The sequence below is a fragment of the Echinops telfairi genome, unplaced genomic scaffold, assembly GCF_000313985.2.
Source record: "Echinops telfairi isolate 266 unplaced genomic scaffold, ASM31398v2 ScPeMD7_7469;HRSCAF=8507_1, whole genome shotgun sequence".
In the NCBI taxonomy this organism is placed as follows: domain Eukaryota; kingdom Metazoa; phylum Chordata; class Mammalia; order Afrosoricida; family Tenrecidae; genus Echinops; species Echinops telfairi.
This window is the reverse complement of record NW_022111373.1, coordinates 22,181,937-22,203,164: the sequence shown is the minus strand read 5'-3', so window position 1 is coordinate 22,203,164 and position 21,228 is coordinate 22,181,937. Positions and strand designations below refer to the sequence as shown.

Sequence of the window (21,228 nt, the reverse complement as noted above, 5' to 3'; positions counted from 1 at the left end):
TTCGAACTGCCTACAGCTAGTTTCACTATGGAGTTAACCTACCACTTTATCCTCCTGTGGCTTCCCTCTCAGGGGAGTGCCCCAGCAGGCTGGTGGGTTTCCTGCGTTGGTGTTGCGGAGGTTGGGCAGAGGTTCCTGCAGCAACTTGGAATGTTGATGAGTGTTGGCCGAGCTACCTTAGGCCCCCAGGCACACAGGTAGGAATTACCTGGTAAGAATTTTGGCGGAGTATCCCCTGGTGGAGGTTGGCAGGACTTTCCCCAGCCTCAGGCTAGCTGCACAGGGTGGAGTTCATCTATCTGGGTGTGACACAGGTACAAATGCCCTAGGCTAAGGGGAGTGGTCTGGAAGTCAGCAATAGAGTGTGAGAGAACACGAAAGACAGAAAGAGGAGAAAAAAATGAAAAAGTAAGCCCATTGAGACTGTGCAGAGATATAGAGAAGAGATGGAAACAAAAGTAACAATGTAGCAGAGTCTGGATCCCTGCCCATGGAGCTACAAGGGTTTATTCCCTGTCCAGAGGTGGGGGCGGCAAACTGTGGCTGTGTTGAGAAAAAGCCACTGGGCAGCCCTCCAAGACTGTGGGGGTATAGAGAGAAGAGAGGGAAATAAAATTAACAATGTATCTGAACCCTGACCCCTGCCCATGGGCCTGCAAGGGTTTAGTCCCTGTGGCGGCAAAATGTTGCTGTGTTGAGAAAAAGCCCCTGCGCAACCTGTGGAGACTGTAGAGGGATAGAGAGAAGAGAGGGAAACAAAAGTAACAATGTACCCATGTCCTGATCCCTGCTGGTGGAGCTGCAAGGCTTAAGTCCCTGTCCTCTAGTCAGGCGGCGGCAAACTGTGGCTGTATTGAAATTAAGCCCCCTCTCAGGCTCCAAATGGTCCCGGCTCCGGCAGGCACATTGACGGGGCTAAGGTCAAGCCCTAGCTGGCCTTCACTGTGGTAAGCCAAAAGTCCCAGCCCCTCAGAACCTTTTGGGTCTGTGCCTACTTATCTTTATGATGCTCCTCCTGTGCTCCAGCCATGTTGAATTTCCCTCTAAGAAACTCTCCTGGGCTGATTTCTGTGGAGTTTCTCTGGTATGTGTTACTCAGTCGCCATCTTCCTGGAAGTTTTCACTTGACTCCTATAGCTGCAGAGTCTGAAGAACAGAAAGCTGGAAGATGAAGCAGGCAGACAAGCCAAGATTGGCTGAATAAGTCTAATATCAGAAGTCTGCTGATGGCATCTGAGTGGTATATGATGCATTTGGAGGCCAATGAATCAGATTGAGAATCCAAATCCAGTGGTGGGAGCAGCTGGCTTCCACATGCTGAGAATTTATACTAAGTATAAGCCAGACCCTGAATGAAACTTCCTCAATCTATAAATCTGTGACCAGATTAAGAAAAATGGATTCTACCCACAACTGCTTGGCTGCTTTACAGAAGATACCATCATGGAGTTGACCATGCTATGTTAGATCACATCTTGGGAGGAGTCCAGCCCAGCAAAAAACCTAACCATCACAGCACGATTCCTACTTTATTAACTTCCCACCTTTCCCATCCATATGAGAGAATTGAAAATACCCTGGCTTGGGTTAGGCACACTTATTTCTCAAGGTGACATCTTTGTGCTTTAACATTTTAAGGATGTCCTTTTTCAGTAAAACTTTCAGATGTAACATGTTCTTTGAATTCTTAATTGATGTTTCTAGGTGCAGAAATCCAAGTAAAATGCGATCTTTATCAACTTTAATATTTCTCCATTTATTGTTGTATTGCTTATTGATCCAGTGTGAAGTTTATGTGTTTCTTTGTTTTAATACTGATATGTAAACTATAATGAAGATTCTAATGCTTCATCGTTAAGTGCTTCAAGTCCTTTCATCAAGCTGTATATTAACCAAAACAAGCAAATATAAAACAAAACAAAAAACAATTGCAATCAAGTCCATGCTGGTCCATAGTAACCCTATAGTGCAGGGTAAAAATGGCCCTGTGACTTTACAAGACTGTAACTCTTTGAGGGAGTAGAAAGTGTGTCTTTCTCCCATGGAGAAGCTGGTAGTTTTGAACTGTTGACTTTAACATTTCACAGCTCAATGGGTAACCACTTCACCACCAGGGTTTTTAATAGCTGTATCCAAACTTAAACCATATCTTCATTTCGCACATCTTCTCAGATCATTTGCTCTATGTGCAGACTGAATGAATATGGTGAAAGGATATCTCCCTAACATTCATTTTATTACTTATTTTAAATTTCATAGCATACCCCTTTTATATTTGAATGACTGCCTCTGGGTCTATGTATAGTTTCAATATGAACACAATTAAGGTTCTATAATTTCCACTCTTTACAATACCCATAATTTGTTATGATTCATACAGTCAATATGTTTCTGATATTATCTGATTTTACTCAAGATCCATCTGGCATTGCAATGATATTCCTACTAAGTGTCCTCTTCTGAATTCGACTTAAATTTCTAACAAGTTTCCTGTTGAAGAACAGTTGAACTCATTTTTAAATTATCCACCAAGTTTTCAGTTACATGTGATATGATCTTCTGGATAATTTAAATATTCTGTTCCATTAACTTTATTTGGAATGGGCACAACTGTAGATCATTTCTAGTTGCCAGGCCAGGAGACTGTCTTGACATTTATAAGGGAAAACTTCCAATATTGTTGAACAATCTCAACATGGAAACATTTCAATAAAGAAGACAGAAGAAGAAGTGATGCATTTGAATTTTGGTTTTGATGAAGAATATTGGGAGTACCCTGGAGTGTGAACAAACCTGTCTTGGAAGTACAGTGAGAGTGCTCCTTAGAAGTGAGAAACAGGAGACTCTTCTAGCAGATGTTGGGCATAATATTAAGAGTGACTAATCCCTAGAGAAGAAAATCATGCTTTGTAAAGTAAAGGGAAGCCAAACAAGAGGATGATCCTCAATGAGATGGATTGATGCAATGGCTACAATAATGGGCTCAACAAAATGCTTATGAGGCTAGCACAGGACGGAGTTGTGTTATGATCTGTTGTAAATAGGATTTCTATGAGGTTGAACCAACTCATTGGCACCTGACAAGAACCATTCCTAAAATAGTTAATGTAGTAATTATATATTATGCATTTACTCATGTTTATGGAGATTCTACATGTATAACTAACTTGGATGCCCAAGAACCCATGTTGGGGAATTTTATTGCAATTATGTTTTTTTTTTTCCCTAAACCTTTTTTTTATTAGGAGCTAGTACAGATAGCATATCATTCCATAGTTCAGTCACATCAAGCAGTATTGCACAATTGCTACCACATTCAGTTTCAAAACATTCTCTTTATTTTTGAACTCCTTGCTATCTTCTCTTAAAACGACCACCCTCCCTCTCTGCCTCCCCCAGGGATGCTCATTCTACTTGCTGTCTCGGTAAAATCATCAATCATAGGTTCCATGTACAGAAAAACATATAACAAAATTTCCAGAGGGCGATCCCTAATGCCAAAATACATCGAAGCTAAACCCCAATATTAAGAGAAAAGAAAGAAAAACAAAACAGAAAGTGTTGAAAATCAGAGGCCCAATGTGTATGGGTGGGGTGCGGTGGGGATGGGGGGGGGGACTTGACTGATAAGGTTTAAACTGTTTAAATCAGGTTTATCATTTTGAGCTCCTATAGTCATCTCTCCAATGTACTCAATTCTGTACCCAATTTATTCCCATCCCTCCCTCCATTATGTGTAGAGGGAACGCAGCAGATATTTATTTCCTGTATAGATCTCACAACTGTGTCTTGGGCTCCAACTGTCATCCATAGCCTTCTGCAAACCAGAATCTCACAATTTGGGCTCTTATTCTATTTCTGCCTTCAGCTTTGGATTATATAGTTTGAAATCCTTTGCTCACTGATATTGGAGTGCTTCTTCCATGTGGACTTAGTTGACATCTCAGATGACTGTTTATTTGGAAACAAGCCTTGAAAATATTGCAGTTATTTTAATATGGGCTTCACTTCCTTCAAATTATGTGTTGTGGGCATATTAATCAGTTTCTTTCTTTATGAAATAGAAGACTAGTTAATAAATACATACCTACTTTGGGGATGTGTGAAGCTTTAAATGAGATCATTATTGTAGCTTACTTAATGCCTGGTACATAGTGAACCCATAATAATGTTTAGCTGTAGTTTTACAGTATTATAATTTCTACACCAATCCCTTTTATCAAATATTAGCAACTCATCTTTCCTGTGACATGGATTGCAAAGATTATATTATAGTAGTATTTCTGCTAAAGAACCCAAAGTAATTCTATTAGTTTGTTGTGAACTAGTTAGATGTCAAGAGCACTTGTTTACAACATTGTGTTGATTCAAGTTGTTAGTGTTGTATTGATTCAAATTGTTATAAAGAAATTCTCTTAATAAAAATTAGAAAAATGCTGATTTAAGCTCGTATCTGTATATCAGGATGTTTGGAAGATTTTTAGAAATGTTAAAAGGTACTACATTTCATCTGTCTGTAAGTTTTTAACTATTTAAAAGTATGAGCCTATTGCTTGTGTAATTAAAAAGTTAAAAATTTTACACACCATGACAATCTATGACAGACAGAGTGTGCAGGATTTCTTTCAAAGTTTGGAGAGTTATTCTGGAAAGGACCACCATTCTTTCAGCTCACAGATAGTTATACAATGCCTGAATATAAAGAGAACATTGCTATTATCAAATAAGCGCTCTTTCTAGGGTATAACGAAATTCATGAACTTTTGAAAACTGAATTTTACCAGTATCACATTTATGTAAAATATATAATGCCATTAAAGACTGAAGGAATGATATAATTGAGATGTGCCTTGCTTCTCATTTTTGAAAGTAACATTTTCCTGTGCCTTAAAGTAGTGCTCATCAAAGAGTATGGTTAAAGTAAATTGGTCTGTGTGCAGAACAAAAATTGATTGTGTTTCCACTTATTGTTCATGGGCATGTCTTTAACGTTTGTCTAATGACTCTGTCTCTTGGAGAAAAAGGGAGCAGAGCATAGTGATGGGAACATAAACACTGGTGCCAATTTGCTTTTAAAGCTCTGGTCTGTGCTTAATAGCTGTGCGAGGCTGTAAAAGTGCTCAGCCTCTCTTTGTGTCAAGTATGTCATCTGAAACCGAAAATAATAGATACTGCTTCATAGGGTTGTTATGAAGGTATTTTTCCAAAGATTAAGAATGTGATCATGAGGTGTAGACGGGATCGGGTAACAGGCATCAGAAGACCCCAAACAAACAAAAATATATTGTTGAGAAAGAAGGGGGCCGGAGCAGAGAACCACAATCCATCTGTAGACAATAGACATCCCCTTACAGAAGGATCACAAGGAAGGGAGGAGTCAACAAGGGCACAGTGTAGCACTGATGAAACACACAATATTCCTCTGGTTCCTTCAGGCTTCTGCATCCTCCCACTACAACGACCCCAGTCCTGCCCTTCACTGTGGGCTACACTGGAGCATGTGCACAGGTACAGATAAGAGACCAGAGCTCAGGACATGTGGAATCAAGGGACAGGAATGGGAGTAGCGGCACCTGGAGGGTAGAATACGGTGGGGAGAAGAGGGGAGGAAGAGGATACTGATGGCAATGATTGATGCACAACACACCCACCTCCCTCCAGGGGGATGGACTACAGAGAGACAATGGTTGGTGTAAGATATTAAAAATATAATAATTTATAATTTATCAAGGGGTCACAAGGGAAGGGTGGTGGGAAAAACGAGGAGCTATATCAAGGACTCAACAGAAAGTAAATGTTTAGAAAATAATGATGGCAGCATATGTATAAATATCCTCGACACAATTGATTTATGGTTTGTTATAAGAGCTGTAAGAGCCACAATAAAACGATCTTTGAATTAAAAAATTGCAAGTTTAATATGACAAAACAATAAAAATAACATTTCTGTTTTAATAAGATGAAAACTGGAAGAAAAAAAGAAGGCTCTTACCTACTTTATGTACTAGAAATTTATTTAAAGCAATAAATTAAGTTAGAAAAGCTTCATCATTCCTTTCTGGATGATGTGACTAGTTTTGTATTCAGGAGTATGTGGTAGAAGGAAGAATGATAGAAACCTAACTCTGCTACTTGATGTCTGGATTCAGTGATGCTATATTGAAGTCAGTGGTGGTGACTCTACAGAAAATCTACCACCCTCCATTGAAAAACATATTTTATTCTTTGTGTTTGTTAGTGTACTGTGTTATGTGAGGGTGAGTGAAGGTTGCAACATTTAGTAAGAAGATTAACTCAGAAATCTTCTAAACATCTTGTCTTATCATTACTAAAAGTTATTACTATGACTGATATAATTATATGTTACTCACATATGATTAATTAATTAATATTGCTTGTTTAATAATCTTTATATATATTCATCAGTGTTCTAAAATATAACTAACTTTCATTATTCCAATGACACAGCATATTTGTAATATAGAAATAAATATATGCTCTTATAATAGTTAATTTCTTGTTAGCACAATGCTGAAGACTTCATGAATCCTTTCACTGTCACAGCAAGCTGATAAAGACACTTGACCATATTTTATACCAGGGAAAACTAAGGGTCTTAATAACTTCCATAATTCATAATTAGTTGAACCTGTTTGTAAATCCAACTATTCTGATTCCAAAACCTGTGCTCTGAATCACTTTACAATGCAGTTTCTCTTTATAGGAAAGAGTTTAAACAACAATAGAACATATTGATAATATGGATTTATGTGTTGCATATCTAGCTTGGTACCGATTTCCTCAAGGCTGAGTAAACAAATAGATATGGTTATATCTAAATAACTGGATTACAATGCTCATAGTCAGCATCTTTGTCGGAGCTAACCACTGGAAAATGTAAGTGTCCATGAAATGGTGAATGGATTTAAAAGCATAGTAGTTATCCATACAATTGAATACCATTAGTGCAACTACATAAATGAATTTCAAAAGCATTATGAAAATTGAAAGAAGCTAGATGCACAAAATAGAGTGCATATAATTACATTTATATGCAATACCTGGAAAAGGTGTATATGTAGAGTTCAAAACAGATGATGGATTTTCTGAGACTTAAGGTTAGAACAAGAATAGATGGGTCTGAGATGGTTGGAATATTCTAAAATTGAAGAACGGCGATATTTGCACAAATTTGCAAATTTAACTAAAACCATTTAGTAATAGATATGTGTACATTTAAATATGAATGCATTGTAGTCCATATACATGTACAACCTGAAAAGAAAGAAAAACTGGATAATAGTCCAGATGTTCTGTATTCCAGACCGTATTGTAATAACAAGGATAGAGAAGACTGATCATCAAGATCAAAAGCCTACATTCAGTAATCCAATAATGTACCTATGCTCTCTCCATAACTAGCAGATAGAAATGGAAAATAATTTTACATCTGTATAAAATATAAATTAGCAGTAAAATGAAACTCTTTATTCCTAAGGGAACATAATAATATACTGATATAGTTTATTTTTAATACCACAAAATGAATCATGTGAGTTTGGAAGTGAATTATGTTTTTGCATTCACTTGTGTTTCCTCAAATAAACACTTTTGATTGTAAGCCCATCACAGTATAGAGTAAGATTTTCATGGCAAAATACAAAACCTTTGGCCCGGGTATTGTCATTGTTGTTAGATGCCATAGACTCTGTTCAGCCTGACAACCATCCCATGTTCAACAGAAGCAAAACCACTTCTTGTCTGGCTTCACCCTTAAAATTGTTTCTATATTTTTATGTAACACATTGTTACAGCCACTATATCAATCCATCTCATTGAAAATCTCCCTTTTTTTGGTGAAATTTTTACTTTCCAAACATGATGTCCTTCTTTAAAGACTGATCGAGCCTAATAAATTGTCCATAATTTTTCATGACCCATACATGCATCATGTATTTCCTGCTTCGGTCAAAATCCAACTTATATCAACATTGATACCACTTGTTCATTTGTATTCTTTTTAATTTGGCTTAAATTTCTGGCAGTTCCTTGTTGATGTACTGCTGCAACCATTTCTGAATTATATTCAGCAAAAATAAATAATATATCATTTTATACTCAACATTTTCATTTCAGTTGTTCTATATAATTTTCTTCTACTTCAAATTTGTAAGACATGCAGGGTAGTCATTTACTGTTGTCATTATTTTACAGATTAGAAAATAGAGTCTCATAGGGGGTAAGTATAAGTCATGCAGCCTTTCAATGGTTGAGGTCAGCCTGCTGCTACTTTTGTCCTGGACTCAGCCATACGTTCATACATGATCCTTCTACTCTGCATTCTTTTTTTGAAATAACAATTTAGCCAGTACTGTGTGATTGAGCCAATGCAGACATCTTAGCTGAGTCCTTAACCAGTTGCATTACTATCATAACATTACCTTGCTTTCTTTTAAAAATCATTTTATTGGGATTTGTACAACTCTTCTCACAATCCATACACACGTGTCAAACACATTTGTACATTTGTTGCCATCATCATTCTCAAAATATTTGCTTTCTACTTGAGCCCTTGGTATCAGTTCCTCATTTTCCCCCCTCCTTCCCTGCCCCAATGAACCTTTGATAATTTATAAATTATTATTATTTTGTCATATCTTACACTGTCCGACACCTCTCTTTACCCAATTTTCTGTTGTCCATCCCCTAGGGAAGGGGTTATATGTTGATCCTTGTGATAGGCTCCCCCTTTCTACCCCACCTTCCCCTTCTCCTCCTGGTATCACTACTCTCAGTATTGGTCTGAGGAGTTTCTGTCCTGGATTCCCTGTGTTTCCAGCTCATATCTGTACCAGTGTACATCCTCCGGTGTAGCCGGATTTGTAAGGTAGAATTGGGATCATGATAGTGGGATGTAGGAAGGATTAAAGAACTAGAGGAAAGTTGTATGCTTCATCGGTGTTATACTACACCCTGGCTGGCTCATCTTCTCCCCGTGACTCTTCTGTAAGGGATGGCCAGTTACTTACAGATGGACTTTGGGTCTCTACTCCCCATTCCCTCTCATTCACATTGATATGATTTTTTTGTTCTTTGATGCTTGATACCTGATCCCATCGACATTTCATGAACACAGAGGCTGGTGTGCTTCTTCCATATGGGCTTTGTTGCTTCTCAGCTAGATGGCCACTAGTTTATCTTCAGGCCTTTAAGACCCCAGATGCTATATCTTTTGATAGCTGGGCACCATCAGCTTTCTTCACCACACTTGCTTATGCCATCGTGATGGGGAGGTCATGGAATGCCAGTTTAATAGAACAAAGTGTTTTTTATTTCCCCATAGTCATAGATAACACTCGAAGCAGTAGATTTGGGACTAATGCATTTTAATATATTTTTAATGTGCCTTTATCAATCAATTTCTAATAGTCATTTAAAGAAAAGCAAAACTCTATACCTCACACCATATGTAATGAAAATAATGCTCTCTATTTAAGCCTTTGATATACGCTCTCTTTTTCCCCCTCCTTCCTCAACTCTCCCATGGAAACATATGTACAAATATGCTTGATACAATTAATATATGGTATGTTATAAGAGCTGTAAGAGCCCACAATAAGATGATTTTTAAAATAAATAAAACATAAATTAAAATTTTAAAAATAATGCTCTCAAGCACATCCTTTTTTTCATTCCTGAATTTTAATCTTAGAAAGGAAAAAAGTAAGGATATATTTCTGACTATGTAAATATTGCGCTGGTTTGTCTTGCATCATAGCAAAAGCGAGAATAACCTGTTGTTTTATAAAAGATAAAATTGGACTCTGTTTTATCTCCAAGTTATTTTTCTCCAAAAATATTCCAAATGGCACATTTCCTAGTGTTTAAGGAACTTAAATCCCAGTCCATTCATTGTGTACTCAGTAACTGACTACTAAAGAAAACTGTCAAAAGCTCCATTCACTCCCCTCTTTAGTCCTTATTAAAAATAAAATGTATTCTTTTCTTTGTTTAAAAGATGTAGAACATCTCTTGACCTGTTCTTAGTATATGCATTAACTGTGTTGCCCTCTTTCTGTGGGACCTATAGCTGTGTTTAAGAGTACCATGGGCACCAGTCCTCAAGCCACTTTTCAGCTTCTTTGATTATCTTGTGAATTTATGCTCTTACGTGTGCAGATGGCTTGTTCCCTGGGAGGGTGAATGCCAAGCTTTGTTTTTCATTTGCAGCACTCTTGTTTTCACTTCGTGCTTTTTGCTTTTTTTGTTTTTTTGTATTCAGAGACTGATGTGCTGACAGCAAGGGAACAAAGATGGGTATCTTTTCAAAAAGGCAGTATTCAGAGGAATTTTGTAAACATTTTCTGCTTACATTTATTTTGTATTTAAGACAGTTTTTTTTAGCTGTAAGCGAGACTGGGTGGGGTGGACTTAATGTAAAGCACATGTATTGGCAAGTTTGCAGGCACTTGTTAGAGCTCTCTGTGCATTTCTTGAATAACGGATTCTGTGTCTGTTGAGGCCTTTTGGCAAAGCTCAGCATTGTGTTTTTTAAAGTCAAAGAAACATGTACATTTATTAGCCCATTCCCCTCCCCTCTTCTAAAAGATTGCAAAGGGTATATGGTATGGAACATTGGCACATTTGATTAGATTTCCCTAAAATATAGCTTACTTATCTATTTTATTGTATTGTATGTACTTATAACTATCAGCTTCCCCTTTAACAGAAAGTACCTCTGATTTTCTTTGTTGAATTCCAATAATTGGTGGAAAAGTACACATTTTTTCTGTCCTTTGCAGATTGCACTTCAATTTTTAATGTGCATATTTGATTTCAAAAGTTTATTCTTATAAATAACCAAAAAGTAACATATTTAGAATGTTTTAATTCTTCATAATTCTTTACTAACATTTTTTGTATTTCCTAAAATATGCATTATTTAATTTTTGTTTTATACTGCCAATATATATTTAGATTTACTGACACGCTTCTCAATTCCATTGCAATTTTTGCGTTGTGTACTTATCTGACTCAATTTCCATATTACCAAAGTACATCCTTTAGTTCTTTCAATTACGATCAACTACTGCATGAGTTTATTGATTTATTCATTTTTTGAATATTTTTAATTTGCTAATCATCTCAGATGACAATTTATGGCGCGTATGATTCTAGATAGACAGAGTCCTCAACATTTAATGCTTTCCAATCAGGCTTTCACTGTTGCTGTTGAGAAGTCTGAACTTTCTTCTCAATGTTCTATGCCTTAGAACTTAATCTGTTTTCCTCCCAGGGGTTTTAAGTTTCTGGGTGTTGGTTTGTTTGTTTTTGGTCATCTGCCATTTCATTACAATGACTCTGGTTGTGGAATTATTGTTTTTTCATTATTCATGTTTTTCTTTATGAGCTCTGATTTTTTGATTGTCTGGTCATCTTAATATTTCAAAACCTAACTTATGCTTGGCTTGCCTTTACATCTGTTATTTACTCCTGTGTAAGCACGACTCTGTTCTGGGGTCACAGTGGGCTCATACTCCCCTGAGCTGAGGTTCTCAAGATATGCAAATCAGAATGTTAAACCCAGTTGAATTTTTTTTTAATTATGGATAAAAGCAACCAGAACAAAGGCAGTCCTCCTGTCTTCTACTTTAAATAGGTACATACATGTTTCCTTGTCCTGTCTAGGGCCATACATAGGCTAACCAACTGTTCTAAGATCCTGTTTTGGTGTGGGGAGTCTTCACTGCAGTGTTCACATGGATGTCACACACAGACTCCAAAAAGCCACCTTCCACGCTAGCAGCTCAATGGCTTGTGTTTCTATTACTGGCATTCTCATTTTTTGAGCAATTTTTGAGATTCATTTTCAGAAAAGCTTCAGGCTTACCTACTCTGGTCTATTGTGGAAAATAGGTGTTTTGCAGATCTTTTAAGTACTTGATCTATGTATTGGATAAATACCCAGACCTACCAGTAAATTAATGAATCCTTAATGTTTGAATTGTTTTTTTCCTCATAAAAAAATAGGAAAAGAAGAAAAAATAAAATAATTTTCTGTTTAGTTGCCATGAGGTCAATCCCAATTTATCACAAGCCCATGTGTCAGACTGGGTGTTCACGACTGTGTCTTTCAGAAGAGGCCCTGGGCCGCTCTCCCAGCTTCTTCTGGGAAGGTAAAAACTGTCAACACAAAATCCATATGCAGCCATTCAGTGCAACCATCAGCAACTCAGATCAAGTGGATAATGCATTTTCTGTTGTTGTTGGGTTGTCTTTTTAAACATGAAATTGAAAGGAACATTTAATTGTTTCAAAATGCAGATGCATCTTTATCACCATAGGGAAATAAGAATTGATGTTTTGAAATGGTCATTCTGAGGCATGTTAATAATACTAATTTCATGTGTGGTTTTATATGACCACCATTCATCTGTCACTGTACACCATGCTATACAGTGTCGGCATGCATGGTGCTGTGGTACTTATGAACAAAAACAGAACATCATGGAACAGAGTAATGGAAGTTGATCCCCTCACATTTGGAAGCAATCAGAATTCTGCTGCAGAAGAACTGCTTTCTCAAAGTAGAATTGACTTTAATGACTTGAATATGAGAAATAAAAGGTACAAATAGTCATTAATGGTTAGCATATAGAAAATATAAAGTATGAATCTAGAATAATTTTTAAAAAATGAAATGGAATTTTAAAAGGTTAAGGCCTGAGGTATTAATAAATTGAATGAATTGATTATTATAGTCACTCTGAATAGGACAAAATTTAAGATTTAATATGCCAGTAATGACAAATTGAAAAGAAATGGCATCACATTTGGTGTTAAAATGAATATTCCAACATCCAAAAATATAGCAAATGAAATATTATTTAAATGAAATATTATTTAAAAGTACACGCTAAAATTAATATACAAGACATTTAAGGTATCTAATAACTTCTGCAATCTCAGCTTTATCCAACATGCAATCAGTATGCATTAATAAGTGCTGATAATTAATTTAAAAACTTAGAAATGAAGAAGAGAGATTGTGGTCTGAAAATATGGCCTTGTTTTCAAACAGTGTGGTGACCCCATTACAGAATTTCACAAGACAACATCCTATAAATTGAAAATGCCTTGTTGAGGTACATGAACACTGATTGTACATGTGAACGTCATGGGATAGAGGAGACATGAGTCAAAAACTACATCTGTAGAAAGAGACAATATGGAAGCTCAATATGAAGAGCAAAGGGAAGGCCATGGACTGACAGTTGAACAGACGATTAATTTCTCAGATGCAAGTTCAACGTAAAGCTGAAGATCATTGATATGTGGGTACAAGACCGAAGATAATGCCTTTAGCGGGTCCCATCTGAAATTGGAGAGCATCTCAAGAATACATTTAACACTAATCACAGAAAACCACAGAGGTTATGGAACCACATTAAGGGTATCATGTATGAAGAATACAAAAGGTCATGACAGAAAATGTCAAAATCTATGTCAGAAAAGATAACACTGAAATATGCTCCATTACCAAGAGAATCAAAAGTGGATGGAAGAATTAATGAAGAAAACGCTGAACGGAATACTTCAAAGGGTGACTCTAGAAGACGATGTAAAGTCTTGAAATGCACAGAGACCTGGAGTGAGGAAACAGACATGAAGCCTAGCCGGACGTCTCTCATGCTGAAAGGAAGGAAGGGAACCTATCAAGCGTCCGGCTTCAATAGTGAATGTTTCTATGGGGAAAATGTGTTTGCCACACTATGATGGTTTGCATGCTGCTGTGATGCTGGAAGCTGTGTCACCAATATTTCAAATACCAGCAGTGTCACCCAGAGAGAACAGGCTTCAGCAGAGTTTCCACATTAACAACAGAGGAGGGAAAAAGAATAAGCTGTCTACTCCTGAGGAATTAGCCATGGAAAGTCTTATGAATAGCAGCAGGATATCGTCAGTTATTGAAACATCAGCAATATCAGCAGAATGTTGTCAGCTATAGTGCCAAAAGTTAGACAGGTTCAAAAGATGACTGAGGAAGAGCTATAGTCTCAAAGTAATCATTCATAATGTTGTGATCAAAGCAAAGTGTTCAAGTGTAAAGCCTTCAGATATTCATATGCTGATGGGACATCACTCACAATGAGAAGAAACTGCTGAAAACATTAATAATTGGAAATGAAATGTACAAGGTATGAATCTAGAAAATTTGGAAGTCATCAAAAATGAAATGTAATACAGAAAGATCAATATGCTAGGTGTTAGTAATATGAGACAGACTGGTATTGCCCCATTTGAATGAGTCATATGATTTATTATGCCACCAGTGACAAATTCAAGAAGACTAGTGCTATCATCAAAAAGGAAATTTCAAATATCAAGTACAAAAGCTTGAAGAGCGGTGCTGTCTGTGGTAGGATAATATCTATTGCCTTAAAGGAAATCCAGTGAATACAATTATAATTCAAATTCATACACCAACCACTAAAAGATACGGATTAAGACAACTGAAGAATGTTGCCAATGTCCTCAGTCTGAAACTGATCAAACATGCACTCAAGGTACATTGGCAATTATTGGTAATTGGAATGCAAACATTGGAAATAAAGAGGAAAGAATGGTAATTGGAAAAATATGCACTCAATGCTGGAAAAGAAGCTGAGGAATGCAGATAGGGTTTTGTACGACCAACTATTTCTTTATTGCTAAGACCTTTATTGTTGTTTCCAAGAATAAGGGTGGGATACCCAGAAATCAAAATTTCCTCTTTCTGTGCCAAGAGATGATGGATAAGCTCAATAACAGCAGTTAAAACCCGACAAGGGACTGGCTGTGGAACAATCCATTGTTCATGTATAAGTTCAGTTTGAAGCTGAAGACATTTAAAAGAAGCCCACAAGAACTAAAATTTGACTTTGAGTGTCCTGACCTGTATTGGGAGAACAGTTCAAGAGTAGATTTGACTAATTGGACACTAATGGCAGCAGAGAGAATGAGCTGGGGAAGGACATAGTGAACATCCTGTATAATGAAAGCTAAAGGTCCTTAAAAAGACAGGAAAGAAAAGATCAAAGTGGGTGTCAGAAGGGACTCTGAAACTAACTCTTAATTGTAAAGTAGCTAAGACAAATGAAGAAGCGACGAAGTCACAGAGCTGAACAGAAAATTTCAAAGGGAAACTCAAGTAGACAAAGCCAAATATTATAATGAAATGTGTGAAGGTCTAGGGTTAGACAATCTAAAAGGAAGACCATGCTTAGCATATCAGAAAAAATTAATCCTTGATTTTTTAATATTTAAAGATTCCATGAGCAAAACATTGACTGGTACAGGAAGCATCAGAAGAATATGGAAAAAAAACATAGAGTCACTGCACTAAAAAGAACTATTTGATATACCACCATTTCAAGAGGTAGTATACAAACAAGAACCAAAGGTGCGGAAGGAAGATATTCAAGCTGCACTGAAAGCACTCATGTACAATAAGGCTCCAGGAATTGATGGAATACCGACTGAAATGCTTCAACAAACTGATGAAGCACTGGAAACCCTCATCTGTCTAGGCAGAAAATTTATAAGACAGCTACTTGTCTAACTGACTGGAAAAGATCCATATTTATACCCATTCTAAAGAAATGTGACCCAACAGAATGCTCAAACTATAGAACAATATAATTTGTATCACGTGCAAATGAAACCTTGTTGACGATCCTGCAACAGCAGTTGCAGCAGGACATTGACAGGGAACTGCCAAAAGTTCAATCTGGATGCAGAAGAGGAAGTGCAACAAAAGACATCATTGCCAAGCTCAGATGGATCATGGTTCAAAGCAGACAGTCCTGGAAAGATGATTTTTGGGATTTGTTTTTGTTTCGTCTATGACAGGGAGTTTGACTGTGTGGATCATCACAGACTCTGGATAATATTTAGGAGAATGGAAATTCCAGAACACTTCATTGTGCTCATTTGGAACTTGTATATGAATCAAGATGCAATTGTGCAAACAGAACAAAGCAATACTGCATGATTTAATATCAAGAAAGTGCACATCATGGCTGTATCCTTTCACTATAGTTATTCCATGTTTATGTTGAGCAAATAATCCAAGAACCTGGATTCTATGGAGAAGACTGGGGTGCCAAGATTGGAAGAAGAGTTATTAACAACCTATGCAGACAGAACAACCTTCCATCCACAAAGTGAAAAGGACTTAAGGCACTTGCTAAGGAAGATCAAGGATTGCAGCTTTCGATACAGATTACAACTTAATGTTAAGAAAACCAAAACCCTCACAGCTGGATCAGTAGGAAATATGATCAACAGAGAAAAGATTGAAGTTATGAAAGATTTGTCTTGCTTGAGTCCACAATCAATGCTCATCGATGCAGAAGTCAAGAGATCAAATAATGCATTGCATTGGTCAAATCTGCTGCACAAGACCTCTTAAAAGTTTTGAAAGCAAAGATGTTACTTTGAGGACTAAGGTGCTTTTGACCCAAGGCACAGTATTTTCAATTGCATCATATGCATGTGAAAATTAGAATGTGAATAAGGAAGAGCAGAGAAAAATCAGTGGCTTTCAATTATAGTGCTGATGTATTGAAAGTACTGTGAAAATATAAAAGAAGAAACAAGTCTGTCTTATAAGATGTGCAGTTAGGATGCCCTTCACAAGCAAAACTGACAAGACCGTGCTGCTTGTATTTGGATGTGTGATCAGGAGAAATCATGCCCTGGCAAAGGACACTATGCTTGGTAAAGTAATGGGACATTGAAAAAGAGGAACACCCTCAACAGGATGAGTTTACAAGACAAAGCAATATTTTGTTCTGTTTTACATAGAACCACTATGGGTCTGAACTAAAATTTGACAACAACATGGGTGACATATTTTAATGCCATAGGAAGCATCAAAACAAGGTAGACACAATATACAGACTTATTGTGCCAAAATAGTGCCATATTGATCCATTTATTGAAGTAGCATATTATCAAGAAATGATGCTATTTAAGGAAGTATCCCAAGCTTCACTTGAGGACAGTGGCAAAAACTATGACTCCAGGAACTAATGGAGATTTGAGATATTAGAATAAATGAATGGAATCCTAGAACTACTTGCTAATCCATTATCAATATATTTTTAAGATAGCTACCCAATCATCTCACTAGAATAGATTCATGTTGTGCCCATTCTAAAAAAAGAAGATCCTAAAGAATATGGAAATAATCAAATTATATAATTAGTATCACATACAAATAAAATTTTGTTGAAGGTAATTACAAAATTATTACAATAGTCCATCAACAGGAACTGCCAAACATTGTAGACAGATTCAGAAGAAGTGATAGAATGAAAGGTATTAGGTTAATATCAAATGTATTGTGGCTAAGATCAGCAAATGACAGAAAGATATTTACCTGTGATTTATAACCTGTGAAAAGCCATTTGGTTATGTGGAACATAAGACACTATAGAAACATTGTGACTAATGGGAATTTCAGAACACTTAATTGTGCTTATATTGACTCTGTACATGGATTATGAAACAGTTGTTCAAACAGAGCATAAAGATACTGTGTGGTTTTGAACTGAGGAAGGGTATGATAATGGTTGCATAATGTAGCATATTTATAGCATATTTATTACATCTGTATACTGATCAACTAATCCAAAAAGCTGGAGTTTATAAAGATGAAAATCAGAAGCTGTGGCCTTTGACATTAAGCCTCAATCTAGAGGAAACAGAATTCTTACAGTTGGATTAATAAGTAACATCATGATAATTGAAACAACTGAAGGTGCCAAATATTTCATTTTTCTTGGATTCACAGTCAATGCTCATGGAAATAGCAGCCAAGAAATAATGTATAAAAACTGGCAAATGTTCCATACAGTACCTCCTTACAGGTTTAAAAAAAAAATATTTTAATGGGGACTCTTCAGCTCTTATCACACACAATCCATTCATCGTGACAAGCACATTTGTACATGTTGCCATCATCATTCCAAAACATGTTCTTTCTACTTGAGCACCAGGTATCAGCTCATTTCCCTCCCTCATTGAACCCTTGATAATATATAATTTATTATTATTTTTCAGCTCTTACACCGACCTCTGTCTCCCTTCACCCACTTTTCTATTGTCCATCCCCCGCAGATCAGGTTATATGTAGATCATTATGATCGGTTCCCCCTTCTTGCCCCACCTTCTCCTTCCCCTCCTGGTATCACTACTCTCATTATTGGTCCTGAGAGATGTATCTGTCCTGGATTCCCTGTGTGTCCAGCTCTTATCTGTACCAGTGTACATCCTCTGGGGTAGCAAGATTTGTAAGGTAGAATTGGGGTCATGGCATCTTTACAGTTTTAAAAACAAAAATATCACTTTAAAAACTAAGGTGTACTTGACCAAAACCATGGTATTTTATGTCACCTCACATACCTGTGAACGCATAGCAGTGAACAAGGAAGACTCCAGAAGGGCTGATTCACTGGAATTATGATGTTGATGAAAATTTGCCAAAAAATAAACAAATCAGTCTTTGAAGAAGTACAGCCAGATTGCTCCTTAGAAGAGAGGATGCAGACATTTCCCCTGCTGTACTTTGTCCACATCCATCACGCGTGACATTCCTCGGAGAAGGGCATCATTCTCAGTACAGTGGATGTTCAACACGAGTGAGACTTTGCAATATGATGAGTTGACAAAACGTCTGTAGAACAGGCGCAAACGGAGCCAGGCTTAGGATGATCCATGGCGGGGTGGTGATGGCTCTAAGAGGGGCTCAGCGAGTCTGGTTCGACTCAGAGCGCCTCACACTGCGAACTCATACCTCGAGTACTTCTTTTTCTTTGACATAGATGGAATTAGATTCAGAAGAAAATAATTTATCATTTGAATTTCCTTTTTATTTCATTTATCTTATCTAAATATATTTCCCCTACCTTTGCATTTTTCTCTCTTTTGCTGATTTTCAGCTCATCCTCTCCCACACACCTTTAGAAAAGATGTCTCTTAAAAGAACCCTGATTTAGCAGCTTCATTGTTTGTTTGTTTTGAAAGGCATTCAAAGTAACTCATAAAGGCACAGAAGTGCTGAGAGATACTGTTATATTAAATCCTCCTCCTACGATTTTATTCAGATATATGAATTCTTTTTGAATGTCCCTGATAGTGACAAGAATAACAGTAACTATTTTTAAATTGTAGAAATAGAGGCAAGGCGAGTTATTTCACCAAGATCATTCAGAAGTTGCTCACTATGTGGTCGTTTAAAATGAAGATACATTCAACAGCTGCCTGTTGTTGCTAGGTGACATCAAGTCAGGTCGGTCTTATGGTGCCTGTCCAGGTAAAAAAACAGTCTTGCCCATCCTGTACCGTACTTAGAGTGGTTCATAATGTTAGAGTCCCTTATTGCAGCCACTGTGTCGATCCATCTCATTAAGGATTTCCCAATTTTTTGTTGATCCCTGTGTTTGGATACTGCAGAGAATCAAAACCATTAGTATTTATAAAACTATATAATTTTGTGTATGTATGAATAGATATGTGTGTGTATGTGTATATATATATGGGGAGAGAGAGAGAGAGAAGGAAGTTATATCAAGGAAATGACACACATTTGTACAAATAGGCAACTCTGCTCAAGTCCAGGTAGCTTCCAAGTCTGTAGGGCAGATATTATGCTGGAGGCGTCCACTGAGTAGTGTGGCTTAGAGCTGATGAACCCAAGATAGGCAGGGGAAATCACAGGACAGTGGTTATAGAGCAATATGAATCCAAAGTCAGCAGCTCAGATTGGTGAAGAGAGATGTGAATGAATACAACAAGGTTGGCAGGCTTGTTGGCAGCTCAGATGGCAGGCTGACGGTTCTCAGGATCAGCAGGTAATATTGCCAGCTGTTGCCTCAAGTTCAAAAAACTGGAACTCCATGATCATGAAACAGGTTCAAGCAAGCATTTCCACAGCATCTGGGTGTAGACCATAACCCCAAGGGAACTTTCATTTGCATCAAGGCTTTCACTGGAGTAAGTGGGTTATAACCTACCCTTGAGCTTCTTGCAACTGACTGTCTACCAAAAGCGAATCCCAGTATGAAGTTGATTACCTTGTGATAGGTCACATCATGGGGAATTAATAGGCCCTAACTGCCAAACAAACCACTAATAACTGGGCCAGCCAGGCTGACACAAAACCTACCAGTCACAGCCTTCAACTATTAACCTGATGTCCTTTTCTACAGATTGGTCATTCTTAATAATGTTCCCAAAGTAAGAAAGATGAAACCGTATACACAATATATTTGACTAAAAAATCCTTACAATGATTTGAGTTATTTTGAGAGAAGAATTTCAATAGAACAAACAAAATCATATTACAAAATCATATTAACAATATAACATATGCACAATTTAGATACTTAGCCTTTATGAGGGGACTTCAAAATTTCATGGAAAAACAAGAATTAAAAGATAATGGAATTTTTCAATGAACTTCTTCAAGCCCTTCTTTAATTCTAACACTGCATGAGAGTCTATTGTAAGCACACTGAAAGGTGAGATGCTTTGAGAATATAAGGCACATCTAAATTTCCTGGAGCTGGAATGGTCTTTACATTAGACCTGGGTTATTTTTCAAAATTGGGATATAATTTCACATATCAAACATTTTCATTGTTCAATAATAAGATTTGTGCAATCATCAAAAAATCAATTTCAGAAAATTTTCTTCCTGTACTCGTTGCTAGCTCCCCATCCTCCCCTGCCATGCCTTTAGGCAATTATTAATCCAATTCCTGTCTCTATAGGTCTACCTGTCCCGGAATTCATTTACAGAAAATCATACAAATACATCAAGGATGTAAACAAACAAACTCAACAGCAGTGACTAGACAAAGCAGAGAAAAATCTCAATCAAAAAGAAAGCAGAAAATATTAAAACCTCAAGGAATAGCAAAGTAGGCCCAAAGGAAGATCAAATGATAAGGTATTTTATTCAATGTGACTACATCTTTAATGATTGAATTTAAAATGTCCATTCACAAAAAAAGTATGATGAAGGTAGTAATTTTAATGCAATATAATTATGTTGTAATTGAACATCAGTAAAATACATTTAAAGCAGTTTTATTTTGGAAAAAGAATGTGTGTTATTTATAAACTGATCATATGGATATAAGATTATAATCTCAATTATTATAATTTCAAATGCTTCCA

General features: G+C 36.8%; 1 protein-coding gene across 3 annotated transcripts in view; it reads left to right on the top strand.

Annotated features, from left to right (window-relative positions):
- PRR16 (proline rich 16) overlaps window positions 1–21,228 on the top strand; it is a 254,553-nt gene that overhangs the window by 166,138 nt on the left and 67,187 nt on the right. Inside the window, exon 1 of one of the 3 annotated variants that reach the window (XM_045285302.1) lies at window positions 20,881–20,998. The exons of the other annotated variants lie outside the window; for them this stretch is intronic. The gene's annotated coding sequence lies outside the window, so the exon portion shown is untranslated. Of the gene's footprint in view, window positions 1–20,880; window positions 20,999–21,228 lie in introns of those variants that run through there. 3 annotated transcript variants of the gene reach the window in all.